The sequence below is a fragment of the Helianthus annuus genome, chromosome 15 (genome assembly GCF_002127325.2).
Source record: "Helianthus annuus cultivar XRQ/B chromosome 15, HanXRQr2.0-SUNRISE, whole genome shotgun sequence".
Lineage (NCBI taxonomy): Eukaryota > Viridiplantae > Streptophyta > Magnoliopsida > Asterales > Asteraceae > Helianthus > Helianthus annuus.
In genome coordinates this window covers 25,344,902-25,364,315 of record NC_035447.2, presented here as the reverse complement: position 1 = coordinate 25,364,315, position 19,414 = coordinate 25,344,902, and the positions used below count along the sequence as shown (strand labels likewise).

The 19,414-nt window shown below is 38.8% G+C and overlaps 1 long non-coding RNA gene across 1 annotated transcript; it reads right to left on the bottom strand.

Moving 5' to 3' along the window:
* Positions 1-17,368: 17,368 nt before the first annotated feature.
* LOC110902900 lies at positions 17,369-18,173 on the bottom strand. Its single transcript, XR_002571505.2, has 2 exons — positions 17,788-18,173; positions 17,369-17,708 (listed from the first exon to the last, which is right to left on the bottom strand). It is a non-coding gene; the product is annotated as an uncharacterized LOC110902900 (long non-coding RNA).
* Between the last annotated feature and the right edge of the window lie 1,241 nt (positions 18,174-19,414).

Sequence of the window (19,414 nt, the reverse complement as noted above, 5' to 3'; positions counted from 1 at the left end):
AACAATTGAAAACAAAAAGGATAATAACACAAAATAAGCGACAAAAGTTTAAGATTTTATTTATTAACGAAAGGATTAACCCTTCAAAAGTTGTCAAAATTGCCAACCCACATTTCTACCAGCAAAACGTGGCCCGTCCACATGGGTTGGCAAAGGGTGTCCATTGTCTTTGCGGTCTTTAGCAGGTGCAGGAAAGTAAAAGCGGCAGGATCACAAAGGCTTCATCCCCCAAACAGAGGATCCCTCCACCTTTTGCAATCCTACCTATTGTCCAAAGGATCCAGGATCCTTAACCCTAAGAGCTATTGTTCAAATTACAGACCATAATTGTTCCAAATACCACTACCACAAACCACTACCATACTAAAAAAAATTGGGCTCCGGCCTAGTCACAAATATCCGTCATCGCCCAATCATGCAGCTTACACCTTCGCTGCACCATCACCACCAGCTCCACTTGCCTCCCCCTGATCCTTACCAGCATCTCCACCTTCAAGCATAGGGATATCCTCAGCATCATCATCATCCTCCAACTCTGCCAGCCTTGCCTTCCAACCTTCCACGTCCCATGTGCCTTTGTCAAAAGAAGGATCCTGAGCCTCTGCAGCCATTTGCAGCTGGATCTTATACATGGTTATCGCAGCGGAGACCTTAGCATCCTGGGTGATATTATGCTTCTTGTAGTCAAACTTGATCAATGCTTTGACAGCTTCACCCCTGGTAGCCCGGAGCTCCTTCTCAAGATCGGCTATCTTGAGATCCTTCAGCACACCCATCTGTTGGAGGTCGGCAATTTGGCGATCCTGATCTTCAACGTGGCTAACATAAGTTTCTATTTCAGTAAGTTTCTGCAAAAACAACAAGATATGACGTCAGACACGGGTGATCCTCAAAAACCATCAGGATAACCAACAGGGGCAGTGATCTTAACCTCGTTGACAGAATCAAGAAACTGCTGGCGAATCAGGGGAAATCCTTGAAGATCCTCAGAAACCTTCCTCTTCTTTCCCTTACCCCTAATGGGTAATTTAGGGGCTGAAGCAGAGGGACTAGCAGCAGAAGTCTTCTTCTTCGAAGACTTGACGTTGGCGAGATCATCAATCCTAAACAAGGAGGCAGACTTGGCGGACTTAGCAGATTTCCCAGCACCTACACAATCAAAACAAGATAAGTCTCCTAACTAATTTAATATTTTTGCATAGAACTTACTTTTTGGTAAGGATACTTACTTGACATTGTGGCAGATGCGGAGGATACTTCTTGTGAATCTTGGATGGTGACTTGAAAACTTCTGGTCTCAGGATCAAGCTTCTTGAAAGCTAAAACTCTCTCTCTTGCAGCAGGAGTTAACTTGAGATGAGTAACGGATATAGCTAAAAAAAAACACAAAAGACAAAAAAGACATTAGTGATCCTCATCATAAGAGACAAGTCTGATGGTGATCCTTCCAGGATCCTCTATCCTACCATGAGTAGCCCACTCCTTGGGCAGATCCTCCCCGTTAGGAATGGTATCTCTCCTAACAAAGAAGAATCGTCGCTTCCAGTTGGTATCATTTTTTGTGACCTTAAAAACAGGGTGATCCTCTCCAGCTTTCCGTTTCAACAAGTATCGACAGGAACCAAATGTGGTAAGATCATATAACTCGGCCAGCTCTGGCATCCCTAAGTCAATCCCCTCCTGCTCGATGATCCTCTCAAGGGTACACAGAACCCTCCAGATCATCGGCATGGCCTGGATATAGGACATACCAGTCAGAGAAAAGAAGGACTGGGTGAAGGCTGGAAAAGGATATGAATATCCTATGGTAAACGGAGTTGCAGGAAAGGCCACCCAGGCATCGGAAACGAAATCACTCAGAGCGGTGGGAGTAAAAGACTTGAAGACGGTATCCGCCGGAAAACAGTGACGGATCCTATCAACATGAGCATCAGTAAAGCAGCACCTCTCTGTAGGAGAGTCTTTGACGATCCCTTGGCTTTTTAAAGGACTGATCTTCTTGTGATCCTTGTAAGGAGAATTTCGGAGCAACATACTCTTGGCAGGATAAAAGCAGAGAAACAGAGCAAGAGAAGGAAGAATGAAAAGGGAAGAAAAGAGAATACCTGATCGATCTTCGGTAGCGATTATAAAGGGAAGATATCTCGAATTTAAATGCAGAGTGATCCCAACCCTATCTCCTATTTATAATCATGATTTGCAGGGATTGTCACATCTATGACGTAAGGGTTGCAACGGCTAGTTCGAGATTAACGGCTAGTTATTCTAGTCATTCGTTGCAGATAAGATCAAAGCAAAATATAACTTGTTTATTTACAATAAACTCCTTATATTTTGGGGGCAATTGTTAGGGCTGGATTTTTATTAGACATGATCCTTACGCGTGATCCTAACCAGTGATCCTCGTTTCTTTGGCAGACAGTGATCCTCAGCAGGACTTCAGGATCATGGACCATTAAAGGATCCTCATGCTAACAGTTACCTTCGTTTAATACAACGTTATTTTGCAGGAACATCTAGCAGGATACGCTCTTAGCATCGTAATCAAGGGACGCGTCTTCACAATTATAGCATGAGCTTAATCAGAGATAGACGTTGCAAAGGATATGGAAACTTAGCTTGATTTAAGGGCGGCAATTTAGGCTAGATTGTCTTTTATTTCTAAAGGGGTAATGAGCTGATTATTAGTCTTTTTACCTAAAATAGGTCACCTACACTTGTATAAATACCACTCTTCCTCATTTGGAAGAACACACGACAACACACAACACAACTCTCACACGCTTAGACACTCGAAACTATAGTGATCCTTGTACTCAGCTCATTATCATCCGAAGTTGTAACTATATTTTTCTTATATTGAAGTTGGTGATCGGTAGTTGCCATCACCCGAGGTTTTTTATGCCGGAGATCATACATTGATCAAGGGCTTTTTCCTCGTATAAATCATTGTGTCTTTGCATATTTCTCATAGAAGTGATCCTTTACTTTTATAATCAACCAAGCATCATACCCCGTTTACATAAAGTTTGGTTACATTATCCTTGTGTGATTTTTGACCAAAACATACCTGTTCAAGTGTAAAAACATCGAAATATCCTGCTAATTTTTTGAGAATATCGAGGTATTCGATTAATTTCTCACCCTTGACTGCATAGGATCCATTAAAATGATTAGTAATTAACAAGGAGTCAACATATACTTGCAAATTCTTGATACTCATATTCTTAGCCAATTCTAATCCTGCAATTAAAGCCTCATACTCTGCCTCATTGTTAGTAGCAGGAAATTCACACCTAATAGCCTGGGGTAATATGTCCCCCTGTGGCGATTTTAGTAGTATTCCTAATCCTACTCCTCTTACATTAGATGCACCATCAATATATATAATGTCCAGGATTCTGAGTTTTCTCCTAGTTGTTGCATTTCTAGGTCTACTTCATTTTGAATATCACTACTGAAATCAGCCACAAAGTCTGCTAGAGCCTGAGACTTTATTGCATTTCTAGGTTCATATATTAAATCATAGGCACTTAGTTTTACTGACCACTTGGCCATCCTGCCCGACATCTCTGGTTTCCTAAGCACATTTTTGACAGGATAATTTGTCTTAACATGTATCCTATGTGTCTCGAAATAATGTCTAAGCTTCATTGATGCCATGACCAATGCTAGTATTAATTTTTCTAAGTGAGAGTACCTAGTTTCAGCATCTAATAAACTTTTGCTAACATAATAAACAGGATATTGCTGACCTTCATGGTCTTTTATAAGAACGGCACTTACAGCATTCCCCGATACAGCAAGGTATAGGGATAGTGGTTCACCATTTTCAGGCTTCATCAATAGAGGTGCGGTTGAGAGATATCGTTTCACATCCTGCAGGGCTGCTTCATGCTTCTCGCCCCATTCAAATTTCTTATTCTTTTTCAGGATATCATAGAATTCTTTACACTTTTCCGAGGATCTTGAAATAAACCTATTCAAGGCTGCCACTCGTCCTGTTAACCGTTGAACATCCTTCATATTTGAGGGTGATTTTATATCCAGGATAGCTTTGATCTGCTCTGGGCTTGCTTCTATCCCCCTTTTTGTCACCATATATCCAAGAACTTTCCTGCCCCCACTCCGAAATGGCATTTAGCAAGATTTAGCTTCATGTTGTATTGATCCAGGATATCAAATGCTCCTTTGATATCCTGGAGGTGATCCTCAACCTTTTTAGATTTCACCACCATATCATCGATATATACCTCCATGGTGTCCCCCAGTTTGTCTTTGAACATCATGTTTACCAATCTTTGGTATGTTGCACCTGCATTTTTCAAACCAAAAGGCATAGCCGTATAACAATAAATACCTGTTGGTGTCATGAAGGCAGTATCCTCCTGGTCAGAAGGCTCCATTTGGATTTGTTGAAATCCTGAAGATGCGTCCATGAAAGTTAGCATTTCATGTCCGGCGGTGGCATCTACCATCGAGTCTATATGAGGCAGAGGGAATGGGTCTTTTGGACAAGCTTTGTTCAGGTCCATGTAGTCTACACAGACTCTCCACTTCCCATTCTTCTTTTGAACCACTACCACATTTTCTAGCCATCTAGGGAATTTGACTTCTTTAATCATCCTGGACTTCAATAATCTTTCAACTTCCTCTTGGATAATTGCATTCCGCTCAGGGGCGAATTTCCTTCTCTTTTGTTGTATAGGCTTGAATGACCTGTCAATTCCAAGCTTGTGTGTAATAATGTCTTTGGATATACCTGTCATGTCCTCATGCTTCCATGCGAATGTTGACATCCTGCATTTCAGAAAGTTAGTTAATTGCTCTTCAATATCCTGAGGGATATTGGTCCCTACGAGCACCGAGATATCAGGATTATCCTGATCCAGGATAACTTTCTTCACATCCTGCTCCGGATTCTCCACGATATCCTGGGCCCGCATCTTTAATTGCTATGCTGCACTTGGTTTGGTCGAGGATTTCATTGAGGATGAGTAACATTCTTTCGCCTCTTGCTGATCACTGTCGATCTTGACAACTCCCCAAGGGGTAGGGATCTTGATGCATTGGTGATACGTTGATGGTACGGCCTTCATATCGTGAATCCACGGTCTTCCTAGGATGATGTTATAGCAGGATAGAGAATCCATCACACAGAAACGTTGTATCTTGTTGACTCCTTCAACGTATACTGGCAACTTTATCTCTCCCACTGTGTTTCTAGCCTCTCCACTGAACCCAACAAGCACGGTAGACTTTGAAGTGATATCCATTGGAGATACATTCATTCTCTTCAGAGTTTCTAGTTGGATTATGTTGACAGAGCTGCCATTATCAACCAGTATCCTGCGTACAAAATGGTTAGCCACATATAACGTTATTACCAGAGCATCATGGTGAGGATCCTGGACAGTATCCCGGTCATCTGCATCAAAAGTGATCACTTTGTCAGTTGTGAGGGTAGTCATCCTGACAGGTTTGTCTCCCCTCTCAGCCTTAGCTTCTTTTGCATGTCTCTTCGCCGCCGAATACGAAGTCCCACAAATGTCTGATCCTCCCGAAATAAAGTTGATTATCTTGGCATCCGCGGGAGGTGAGGCTGCTCGTTCAGGATCCTTTTCAGTATCCTGTCCTTTATTCTTCTTTCTTCCCAAGAAATCTTTTAGATATCCCTTGCTCAGAATATAGCTTATTTCCTTCCTCAAGGCAATGCAATCCTCCATAATATGTCCGAAATCCTCATGGAAGGCACACCATTTGGATTTATCCTTCCAATCAGCTTTTTGTTGATTATTCCGAGGCCACCTGGCTTTATCTCCCAGACCCTGCATAGCATACATTAGTTCAGGTATATTAACAGAAAAACAATATTCGGATAATTCAGGATATTCTTCGGGATCCTCGTCTTCAACAGCATTCACTCTCTTGTTATCATTTCTGCATATGGCTTGGAGCGGTAGGGTTTGTACGAGGATTCTGACTTCCTGTTAGTTGATTCGTATGTTGAGGATGCATTCATCCTTTCTTGCATTTTCTTGTCGTCCTCCAATCGAATATATCTTAGAGCCCTGTTACGAGCCTCGTCGAGATTCCTGCAGGGATTCATTACAAGATCCTGATAAAACTGAGAGTCCTTTTGCAACCCCATCTTAAAAGCTTGCACAGCTGTTGCAAAATCAAGATGTGGGATATCCAAGGATTCTCGACTGAATTTGTTCACATAGTCCCTCAAGGATTCCTGAGGTCCTTGAGGTATCCTGTAGAGATCACTGGTTAGTTTTTCAAAACTCCGACTGCAAGAAAATTGATTATTAAATAAATTCACTAAGTGGCAAATGATGTAATCGAATGCGGAGGAACATTTAACAGCCATTTTAAGGCTGATCCTATCAGAGTAGAACCGAAACCCTTGCACAGGAAAGCTTCCTTGAGATCCGGAGGGATAGGGTTGATCTCCATCCTTTCCCTATATTGGGCAATATGCTCTTCAGGATCCGTGGTTCCGTCGTAAAGCTTCATGTTCGGAGTCTGAAATCTTTTTGGGATTTCAGCATCACAAATAGGACGTATGAACCGAGATATCCTGTGGCTATCCTGGGATACTTCAGGAATTGGCCGCACCACCCCAGGTACACTGGATATCATATCCTTTAGCTTCTGAAGCTCCCTGGATAATTCGGACGTTACAGCTGTATCCTGCAAAGATCCAACACTGTTAGTGGCAATAGCATTATTATTATTAGATACGTTACCAGTCGGAGGATTCTGCCCATATCCTGAAGCATATCCTGAGCTCCTCACGGTTGACATCCTAACCGAGGAGGGTATTTCAGGAGTATGATTCTGAGGAAGGCTGGGCACAATATTCCCCCTATTATCCTCAGTATACACAGCTGAACTAAAGTTCAAAGTTCTGGGCTGTAATGGAGTGACGATATCCTCAGCAGGTCTGCTCGAGCCGGATTTCAGGAGTTGTATCTCCCTCAACAGCATCTGGTTTGTTTCCTGTTGCTGCCTCATTTGTTCCTGCACACTCCCAAATAAGGTTAGAATTTCATCATTAGAAGCCAAAATCGTAGCAGATCCCTGAACATTCCGAGTAGGGATAATGTCCTGAGGTTGCGAAGAAGATTGCATCCTTGGAGGAGGTGGTGGAAGCACCGGACCAGTAGTAGCAGAAGTTGTAGCAGACACAGTGGAAGAACTCATGTTTGATCTTGATGCCATTATGGACAATGTGGCAAAAAGTTTTGAAAATAGAAAACTGATTAGCGATTTGACAAAAAATTTTAGTAAAGAGAGCACCACTTGCCCCACGGTGGGCGCCAAATTGTTTTTGTCAAAAATTACCGAAGCAATTAAGTGATCAAATTAGTTAAGTGAGGTAGTGTGCTAAGAGAATGTGTTCAAAAAAGTGTTAATTGAGTTATTTGCAAATACAGTTTCAGGATACGGCTCAGGATATTGAGTCGTATCTGTGATCAAACAATGAGCAAAAAAGTAAAGTAAACGACACGAGATGTACGAGGAAAGCCCTTGATCAATCTAGATCGCCGGCATAAAACCTCGGGAGCTGACAATCGCAGCTGCCTTGTTCTTCTATTGCTTCAAATATCAGGATATAGTGCAGGATGTGGTGCGGATCGACTAAGTGTTACAATGAAATTCGAATACAAGTGTGTTGTTTGCAATGAGCTAGAAAGTGAAAGTATGCGAGAGTGTTAGTGGAGATTGTGTGCCTTAAACTGATCCGCCCCCATCTATTTATAGTAAAGATAAAATAACAAACTATCCTAAACTTCCGGGATCCACCGAATATTCCTTCATCGAACGTTGCAGTCCTGGTCTTTCGGGCTCAACGTCTCTCTTTCAACAAACTCGCCCGAGTCTTGAGGAGAAGAAGTCCTCTTGACCGTTAGCAAGTCTCAGCCTTTAACCTGCACGTGGTTAATTAATAAACCTCAGGATATCGCCCAAGGTGTTAGCAATATCCTCTTCCCGCATCCTGGTCACAAATAAACAAACAAAGGCAGGATATTGGTCAGGATATGTATGCTTAGAAAATGAGCCATAACAGGTATCATGGTTTTATCTTTTATCTAAAAATAACGGGGACGAAGTCAAGATCATCCATGATACTATACATACGTATACATATTGCATCCGACCTCAATAAGTGATCAACAATCACATGTCCAAACAAAATAAGTGATTTTATATCACATTTATCCAGGAGTCAAGTTTGTCTCTTTGCTGTACGTTAGGACTGACCTGTTCACGGACTTGCTCCTGTGCCCTCATGCATCTGAAAATCAAGTTCCTTATCAATAAGTGATTCTATCACAAAGGGCTTGTTTACAATAAAAATTAAGTGAGTATCTCACATCTTTTATACATTCAAACAGATGATAAGCGGTATACTCACTGATAAGATGAACTCTCGTGCATACCTTGATACGGGAATGTGTTGTGAGTGGATGAACACCGACTTGTAAGTATAACCCTTACCGTAAATCGTATCTCCTAATTATGATTACATTTGATCAGTTTGAGCTTATGTGGACAACAATATCGATAATCGTGGTAGTATACTTATCCAAAGCTTTAAATCGAAACAAAAACCATGATGACAAAGACCGTAAGCTGGTATGATTCTTTTTCCTTGAAACTGGCAAAATGTTTGACAATTGTACAGTCGTTTACTGATTTTTATTGCATCTCATTAGTTTACCGCACTTTAATTTCAGTTCTAGTGTAAGTTGTAAAGTTTGTTTTTGATTAGCCGAAGTTGATACTTGGAGTTTTCTGCTAAAAAAACCTGAAACCGAATTCATAAAATGTCCTTTGCATTTGGTAAACTCAATCACAATGAAAATCTGATCAAATCAATAAAATCTGTTCAAAGTGTACAAATTCTGGACTTGGTAATTTCAAATAAAATGTTTCACGAAAAACCTTTAGGTCCACGAAAGATCTAAAGGTCAACGAAAAACCCTTCAAAGTCAACGGGGTTGCAATCTTGGTCAAATTTAAAATTTGTCACGGCGAAAAACCTGTTTTTCATCGAGGTCACGACGGAAAACCTTGGGCCTTATGGATTTTCGTCATGGGCTTACTGTTCAAGCCCAACAAGGTTTTTCGTCGAGCCCAAAATGTTTTTCGTCAGGGATTGGTTTTTCGTCGGAGCGACTGATTATATAAGGGGTCCCAGTACATCAGTGGCCTCACTTTTTCAAACCTACTCACCCTGTTCATCTTCTCCCACAAGCAACCCCCATACCTCCCTTTCACCGACTTCAAACCCACTTTATTTTCTTCAAAATTCTCATCAAATCAAGGTATACAAGTGGCTTATTTTCATGTCTAGATTCTTGAAAGACCTCTCTGTTTTGCTTGAATGCTTTAGAAACCCTCGGACACCCTTATTATTTGATTTCTTCTTATTACTTTGTTGTTACTCTTGGTTTTCATGAAATCTGATAAACATAGGGTGTATATGTAGTTCTGTACATTGATTTGGTTTTATGTTTTCAGGTACCAAAACAGGGGATGGGATATTGGTTGTTGTTTAAACTGTTTTGGGTGTATTTTCGGATTGAACTCGTGTCGGTTACACTTCTGGGTTTGTTTGTGGTTAAACAAAGTGTCATGGTGTTTGATTTTTTTCTGAATCATCGTCGATTCAACTTCAATCGGCAAAAAACCCGTTGTTTCGAAAAACCCCCAAATTGTTGTCCATCGAAAAACCCTAACTGACGACGAAATACCTCTGACGACGAAATACGTATTTCTTCATACCATCTGTGATGAATAACCTGTTTAACAAAGGAGTGTTTTTCGTCGAAAGACTGTCGATGAAAAACCCAGGGTCAAAGGTCAATGTTGACTCTGTTTGACCAAGGGTTTTTCGCCATGAAAGCATGTTTTTCGTCATAGTGTTGGTCTTTCATCATCCAACACTTAGAAAATTTTTCTGTTGTGTGCACTTTCACAGAAGATGTGTATATGCATGTTGACTGTCCACTTCATACATTAACATGTATAGACATATGTCTAATGCATATAATATGACATTATACCTTATTGTGGATGTTTTCGAATACAGAATGGAACCAAAAGAAAAGAAACGCAAGCCCGCGACTAAGAAAACTAACAAACCGGAAGAACAATTCATGTCCGAAAAACGTCACAACATGATTGCACACCTTGATCCTGATGGGAAGTTTTCAGAACTGAAGGAGATCACTCAATGGATAAGGGAATCTCGGATAAACAAAGCCGTTACTTTTTCAACACCGGTTTACAAGTCGCTCATCAAAGATTTCTGGAATTCAGCGATCGTCATTGAAGTTGACGGAACTGAGCTTATACAAGGGCAAGTTAACCAAGTGAATGTGAATGTCTCTCCGGATATCTTAAACACCGTACTATAACTTCAAGATGATCCGAATGCACCGTATTCTGTTCCAATAATGTGCACACACGGTTGTTTGCTTAGGATGAAGTGTACCGGTGATATTTTCAGAAGTCAAATCAACAAAGGAGATTTGCCGATACGCTACAAGTTTCTACTGCATGTACTCATTCAGTGTATTAGCAACAGACGAGCTGGCTACGACATGGCAGGCAATGATCTACTGGGACTCATGGTGGCCTTGGTGCTAAACAAACCGTTTAGCATCTCGAAGTACATTTATGCTAACATGAAGGATAATATGAAAAGAACCGGTGGCCGTACAACAGGGATTAAGTTCTGGATGTATCCTCGATTTTTGCAAATGATCATGAATGTCCAACATCCCAATCTTCCAAAGGCTGATAATGATATTCTAAAGATAGATACGATGATCGAGCATTCACTAAAGATATTCAGGGGCATTGCAGTGAATAGATACAAAGAAAGCAAACCGCCAAGGAAGTTGTTTGGTGCTCTTGATAAGACAGACTACATCGCTCCAGAAAACGACAAATGGCGTCACAATGACAGCCAATCGGATGACGAGGAGCCAAAGTTGAAAAAGATGATGGAAGACAAGTTTGGTCGCAAAAAGATCAATATTTTCGGTGATTCTACTGAAAGCGACAGTGACGATAATGGTGATGATGAAGGTGGTGATGGTGGAGATGCTGGTGCTGCTGGTGCATCTGCTGTTGGTACAGCTAGTGCTAGTTCGGCTAGAGGTGATGCAGAGGATTCGGAGTCTGATGATAATTGATCTGAGCCTGGATACGAGTTCTATCTCGATGAACGTGGTGTGAGAAAAGTCAGGAAGATTAGACAAGGGGATGATGATGATGAATACGTTCCTTCAGATACTAAAGCTGAACGTTTAAAAAGGAAACAAACTGCCACTCGTAGAAAGAAAAAGGCAAGGAAGAACATTGGTGATTCATCTGTGCAGCAGTCCATTCCACAGCAAGAGCCTATTCAAGAAGCAGATATGAATCCGAACCTTGGATTCACGGCCAATGAAGCTGCTACTCTCATATCGTCTCCTCCAAGATCATCTGAACCAACTCCCATGGTTACTTCAGCTGCTGAAACTCCTACGGTTACACCACAAGAACCTGCTCGCTCAATAGCATCCACTATTCGAGCAACAACTTCTCAACCAACCTCAGAGCGCAGACAAAGTAGATTCTCTCAGATGCAGCAAGTTGAAAAGGTAGATTTCCTGTTTTCTCAATTGCAAGCTACTGCAGGTCAAATTGATATGCAATCGGCAATGATCAACCTTACAAGAAGCGACATGATCAAACAACAATTGGAGATAAATACATTAAATTCCATTATTGGGCGTCAACAAGCTGAGATCACACGCCAATAAGCAGAGATAGAACAACTGAAGGCTGAGAATACATGCTTGAAGGCTGCTGATGAAGAAAGAGAACGTCAATTGCAACAAATGCGAGCTGCAGATAACACTCGTGGTATTGAGATGAACCGCTTGAAAGAAAGAAGCATCGAGGTTAAAAGGTTGGCCGAAACTCTTAAAGAAAAGCATGACGACATGAAAGAGTGGTACCACATCCGCAATAACAAGATAACAGATGGGGTCAAGAGAATCACTAATGGTTTCGAGGCTGTAAGAAAGCATGTTAACGTTTTGTGGGGTGATCGATGCAAACAACAGGAAGCCTTGAAGAAACAGGATCATGATTCTGAGGATCCGAGTAACCCTGACCCTTCTGTGACATCTGAGCAACCGCCAGCCACTGCATCTACTGAAATTGTTATCTTCAAGCCATCGCAGATTGAATCGGCACAAGGAACCTCTGGTGGGATCATAGAAGAAGTACAACAACTAGAGAGCAGTTCTTACATTGAAAGCTCTATGGCTGGTACATCCTCTGTTCCTAGCTCTGCTGATCTTGCTTTACAGGTTATGCATCCTATTACTGGAGAAGTTCTAGAAGAGGGAAAGATTGTTTCTGACCTTTCACATGAGCAATTGCAAGCGTTGAATGAAATGAAAAAAATTGATGATGCTGCTATTGATGATATTCCAAGCGAGCCGGAAACAACAAATTTAGAAAATGTTGAAGAGATTGTCTTTGAAGGCGGTGATAAGAAGTCTTCCTATGTGCGAGAAGACGGGACTGAGTTCACTCCCTTTAATGAAGAATGGTTGAAGGAAAACGTGGACGTCATCGATGAAAAATTGAAAAATCATGATCCTTCTGATAATGCCTCGGATGCGTTCACAGAGTGGAGATAGCAGTTCCTATCCAAAGTCTCTAAGCTTATGCAAGCTGCAGTTCAAGTCGACTACCTGAAATACGAGAAAGAGAACTTGCACGGAAAGATTCTTTGCTGGATGTTTGTAAAGGAAATCCACTGCATGGCCATCAAACGTGAATACGGTATTCGGTATTTCAGGTCGCTGCTGAGCATTTTGTCCTTACCATTTTATGATGTTGCAGCCTTAACAAAGCTTGAGCTCATTAATCACTCAAACTTCGAAGGAGCAATGTTGTTTGCTCGCAAGATAAAGATGAACAAGAGGACAGGCTGGAAAGACGAGTTGTACAAGCCTAAGTTTCCAATCTATCAGCAAATCAAGTTCACCTTAGATCCATCAACCAACACGGCACGATACAAGATTGTTTATAAGCCGGCGAAGGTTATGGACAAGATTCCTTTGGTGCCAATGAAACAGAACTTTTTGGAAGACATGGATTTATGGTTTTACGACTCAGATTCGCACGAAGCCGTTATTGTGTTTAAGGGCGATCAAGAAAACTTCCGCATGCTCGACCCGATGTGGATAGTAAACATGTCCGCGGCCGACATCAACAAGCTATTCCGACATGATATCTTTTACGAAGAGAAGGACGCGCATCAAGCGTTACGATTTCAGCGCGTCACTTGCTTTTGTTACTATCGTGGGATCCACGCTGGCAGTTCGTGGTCCGCGAAACACTGAAGACTGAAGATTGAAGACCAAAGACCAAGTAACAGACAAGGGGGAGTTTGTTGGTACATATTTTGGAGTCTGTAACTTGTTCTTTAGTAGCGTTGTATTTTACGGTCTTTTATTTATCGAGTCTATATGTTCCGTCAGTCGACCAAGTCGGATATCTCCTATCTTGCTTTGGTTCGACAGTTTGTCTTTTTGGTATGTATTTTTAAAACTGATGCATGTTGCATATGTTGGTAGTTTATGTTGTCTGTGTGTTTATTCAAGTTCTGCTGCAAACTGTCAACAGTTTGCAGCTGTTCTGTTTTTGCAGCCCTCGACGAAAGACCCTCTTTCGTCGTACATGTGTGTGACGAAAAACCTTGTTATTGGTCACACTATGTTTCGTCATGAACAGTGACGAATAACCTGGTTATTCGTCGACCATGGTTTTTCGTCAAGGCCCTTTATGTGTTTCGTCATGTTTGGGTTGGGCTGCCTATATAAACCACACTTGGTTTCTGTGTGAAACGATGAGAGCATATCCTACTGTGAGGTTTACCTTCAAACATTGTGTGTATGTGTTTGATGTTTGTTCTCATCCGTTTAATCAATAGACTGTGAATCTTTGGTTACATCGTGTTCTTGATATTTCTGTGTTTGGTTTGCATCGTCATGGGGATTCCGCACTCGTGACCGTGTTTGTTATAAACAGGCATTTGGTTTCGTGATCGATCCTCCGAAAACGGACCTACATAAATAACATGTTTTTAATGTAGTATCAACTACGTTGATCAGATGTGTATACGATCACTAATTAGTAAAGCACCAAATTGATATGCTCAATGGTTGTAAAACAAGGCCTCCAAGGTCAAGCACTCTCCTATTAGTCGTTACAAGGTAGGCTGCCGATGCGACTTTCTTCAACTCCGCCTAATTACTTGGAATCGATGAAACGGGGTCAACCTTGGGCAAAATCGAATCTAGTAGGTCAACTCCGGCCGAGTTTGACTTTAAAAAATTAAAACATAATTTATATGTCTACCATATTAAAGAATAAATATCATTTTCATCTATTTTTAATAAATACTAGTAAATTTATGTTATTTGAAATGTATTTAATTTCTGAAAACTATTTTTTTTAATAATTTAACATATACGAGTACTCACTAAGTACTCTCCAGCTAGGCCGAGTACTCTCAACTCCCCGGTCGATAGACTAAGGAGCGTCTACTGACTTTTGCAACCATGTGCTCAATGACAATGAGGTTGTTATGTGATTTATCACATGTATGTCTTTGTAACAAACTTTCAAACTCACAAACCTTTAAGTTATCGTTTTACAATTGTTAATTCATGCTCACATTCAAAACATCTAAGTGTCTATACATCTACCTAAGTGTTTACACGTAATATATAGAGCCCCCCTAAAACAATATTTTAGAGTTCTTTTAAGTCACTCTCAAGAGACTTTCTGATTCAACACTTAAAAAGAGTGTACTGTTAGCCAATGAGCTAGTGGTGGAGTGGTAAGGGAGAGACCTTGTGTTCCAAGTGACTCAAGTTCAATTCCTGCCCCTAGCATTTAGTTTCTGTGGCACCTGGTGATGATGGGAGACTAGGCGAGTAGGCGGCGATCGCTAGTTCGATCCTTGAACTGAGCGGGTTTTACCTTACCGCACTGTCGTGCCTTCGGGCGAGTGTTCACGGGCTTCGGCCCTAGGTGGGGGTTTTCCCCGGTTCGGAAGGCGAGTGTATCACGATGTGGTGAATTTCGCCAGTAACCCATTTGGAGGATTCGTTGGCCGTTCAAAAAAAAAAAAGAGTGTACTATTCTCTTTGGAATTTAATTACTTTCAATATTTCTATTTTATGAATTATAAAATAAATAAATAAGTTGAGAGCTAACAACTTTATAACAAAGTTTTATAAAGAGGACGAGTGTTAATAGAAAATATTATAACGATGGTGCAATTTTAAAAGATGTATTTAATTCCATATAAATTAATATTATATAAAAGTAAAATTGTATCTATATTTTAAAGTAAATGTCAATTAATAGTAATACTGTTTAAAATAAAATCAAAACGTATTGAATGTGATGCATTAAAGAGAAAATTAATAACAGTTAATATAAGAAAGTTGAGTGGTTATTTGATTAGTTAAAATTATGTTATGGATTCAATAACATTTAATTGAAAACTATAGTAACGCGCAATTGATAAAGACATGAAAAATATAAGAAAAAAAAATAATCTCTTATCTAATACTAATAAAAAGATCCCTTTAATGCCATATAACATTCTTTTATAATAAAAGATTCCACTAAAAGTCTATATGGCAATTTATCATATTACCTCAAACATAATAAATAATAAGTAAATTAATATAAATATTATTAAATGATTGAATTTAATATATATATATATATATATATATATATTTTAAAATAATCTTATATTTATGATTATATATACAGGGGACCGCTAAAATGAAAAGCACCTTCAGTTGTAAGAACCGCGGGAACCACTTTTTGGCCATTAGATCTTCAAAATGGATGGATGAGATTAAAAGTAGTTAAAAGTAATATTAAATTCTTTTTTTCTTATTATGTCTTTAATATTTTATTGTTAAAGGGTATTTAAGTAAAATTGCTTTTTTGTCCTTTTATGTATATTATATTTAATTGCCTTTTTTTATCCTATTCATTAATTACTTTTATTAAAAAACAATTTTTTAAAGAATATTTTAAAATAAGATTTATATGATAATTTTTTTTAAGATTTTGTTCAAAAAAAATGTTTTGAAGAGCCGTTTTATTTACGCCCCGTTTTTACGCCCGGATTTTTCAGGCGTCGTTTTTTAACGCGCCGTTTTTTTAACAAGACAAACTTTTTTGCGCTCCGGTTTTTGCATGCCGGGCTTTTTCAAGCGTCGTTTTTTTAACGCGCCGTTTTTACGCCAGACTTTTTCAAGCGTCATTTTTTGAAGGAGACGTTTTTTACGCGCCATTTTTTCAAAGCGTCGATTTTTACACGTTTTTTTAACGCGTCATTTTTTTAACGCGTCGTATTTTTCACGTTTTTTAACGCGTCGTATTTTACACGTTTTTTTCAAAGCATCGTTTTTCACGTTCTTTTAACGCGTCGTTTTTTACACGTTCTTTTAACGCGTCGTTTTTTTCACGTTTTTTAACGCGTCGTTTTTTACACGTTTTTTTCACGTTTTTTCGCGCCGGTTTTTGCACGTCGTTTTTACGCCCGGCTTTTTTACACATCGTTTTTTAACGCGTCGTTTTTGCACGCCGTTTTTTACGCTCGGCTATTTCAAGCGTCGTTTTTTTAAGGCACCGTTTTTTACGTCCTGTTTTTTTCGCGGTGTTTTTATGCCCCGTTTTCACGCCCCTTGTTTTGGCGCCGTTTTATCACACAGTTTTTTTTTTTTACATTTTACAATTTATGTAGAAAAAGTTTTACGTTTTACGTTAAATAGTTTTTACATAAAAGTTTACGTTTTACGTTAAAAAGTTTACGTTTTACGTTAAACTTTTTAAACTTTTCACGTTTTACGTTAAACTTTTTACGTTTTCCGTTAAAAAGTTTACGTTTTCCGTTAAAAAGTTTACGTTTTACGTTAAAAAGTTTACGTTTTACGTTAAAAAGTTTACGTTTTACGTTTTATGTTTTACGTTAAAAAGTTTACGTTTTACGTTAAAAAGTTTACGTTTTACGTTAAAAAGTTTACGTTTTACATTAAAAAGTTTACGTTTTACGTTAAAAAGTTTACGTTTTACTTTTTACGTTAAAAAGTTTACGTTTTACTTTACAAAAAAATGGGCAGAGTTTCCTCTGTTTTTTGGCCGCCCCGACAACACAAGTTATCGTTATTTTTCAAACTTCAACAATTACTAAACAAATATGTACGTATGATCAACTTATATAAACGAAAAAATTAGTAAATCCAAGTAAATTTTAACTAATAATTCCGCAAATTATTTGGTTCGAGCTCGTTTTGCACGGTAATAATTTAAAACTAATAAGATTTCGCGCCGTTTAAACTTTTACTGGGTCTGGCTTTGACCGTCGTTGACTGCTGTTGATCGGCAGTTTGACCATCTTTGACCAGTTGACCGGTTGACTTTAGTTGACCGAACAAGTATGACGTTAATTGAGTTGACCCGGAATTGGGGCTTGAACCGAACCGAGATGAACCTCCCTAAATCGAAGTGAACCCGAAACAAACCTAAACTCGAACCACCAAAGACTACTTCCGTCAAAACCATAACCCCCGCATCACCACTACTACCTGAAACGATAACGAAATGGCTCAAAGATTGTGGATCTACAAAGAATTTGAAACAAAGATGAGAAGTTGGAAACGTTACTGGAACTCCGGCGGTCACTACCGGCGCCGTCGGGGATTGGTCACCGGTCAACCACAGTCATCATCATCATCTTCAATATCACCATCTTCGCCATCTCGTATCATCATCTTTATCGCGTATCATCATAATCATCATCGTCACCGTAGTGGCGGTGGCGCCGCCTTGCTTGAACAGTCGCCGCCCTCTCTCTCTACCGCCGCCGAACAGTCGCTGCCCACTCTCTCTTCTGGTGATTGTTAGTTTGGTTGGGAGGTTGAGAGAAGATGGGAGATGGTCTTCTGGTGATTGTTAGTTTAGGAGATGGTCTTCTGTGTTGTTGACGATGGAGAGAAGGAGATGCCCAATTTCCTTTTATCCTTTCCCCTTTATTTTCTTTTATATTTATAAGAGATTTAAGAGAAAGAAAGATGAGAGATGTGATGAAAGTCTGGTGATATTAAATGCTGACAGAGAGAGAAAGAGAGATTTGACATATGAGGTAAATGACTAAAATACCCTTTAGATTATAAAAGAATATTGTATACGTGGCAAAGTCCGATTGGTGGAAAATGGTTCTCGCGGTTCTTACAACTGGGAGTGGTTTTCATTTTATCGGCTCCCTATATATATATATATATATATATATATATATATATATATATATATTAAAATAATCTTATATTTATGATTATATCTTTTCAATATTCTTAATTCTTAATATTAGTTATCTATTTACCTATACTTTAATATAATATCTCTACTTTAATAACTAAAATTATACTTATCAAAAGAAGATGAGATAACCAAAAATATATACATCCATCACTATTTGATGTAACATAAAATTTCAAACCTTATGTTTATAATTTGTTATTATCATTTTCACAAATGTTAAACATATATACAAACAATATATATAATCTTAGATAATGAACTAATTTCATTCCATTTTCTATCTGATAACACTTTTTAAAATAACAAAATATTAATTTGAAATAAAATATACGAATCTTTTTGTATTAAAAAAAAATTCTAAACGCATCATTTAAAATGAGTAATGTTATATTTTTCTTTAACTTTGTATGTATAGTTCATATTAGGGTTATATGTATTCACATCAAAATTTATATTTATTATGCGTGATGCAAGAAATAATATGAAATATAAACAAATTCAAAATTTATAATTGCTATGTCTTTCAAACACAACCAACCTCAACAATAACATATTTATTTTTAAAAACTCATTCAAGTTTATATATAAACCCAAACACGCATTTTTTTCCAAAGAACTTGATCACCTCCATGATTATCTTAAAGTTTTTCATTTTCTAATTTTCTATCCTTAAACACATGTAACACATGGGTCTATAACATAGTAACGATAATAAAGAAGTTACCCTCTTAGATGAAAAATACAAGGAAAAAAAATAATCTCTAACGATAATAAAGAAGTTACCCTCTTAGGCTCTTAGACAGGTGTTATGTGAGAAATGTGTAATACATCAACTTTACGTCACGTACACCACTTCATTTTGAAAGTTGGTTTAAATTTCCAACCTATGCGAAAATACCCTAGCAACTTACCACTTCATTAATTATATTGTAAAACATAGGAAGACATTTTGCTAATCTCTTTATAAAAATCT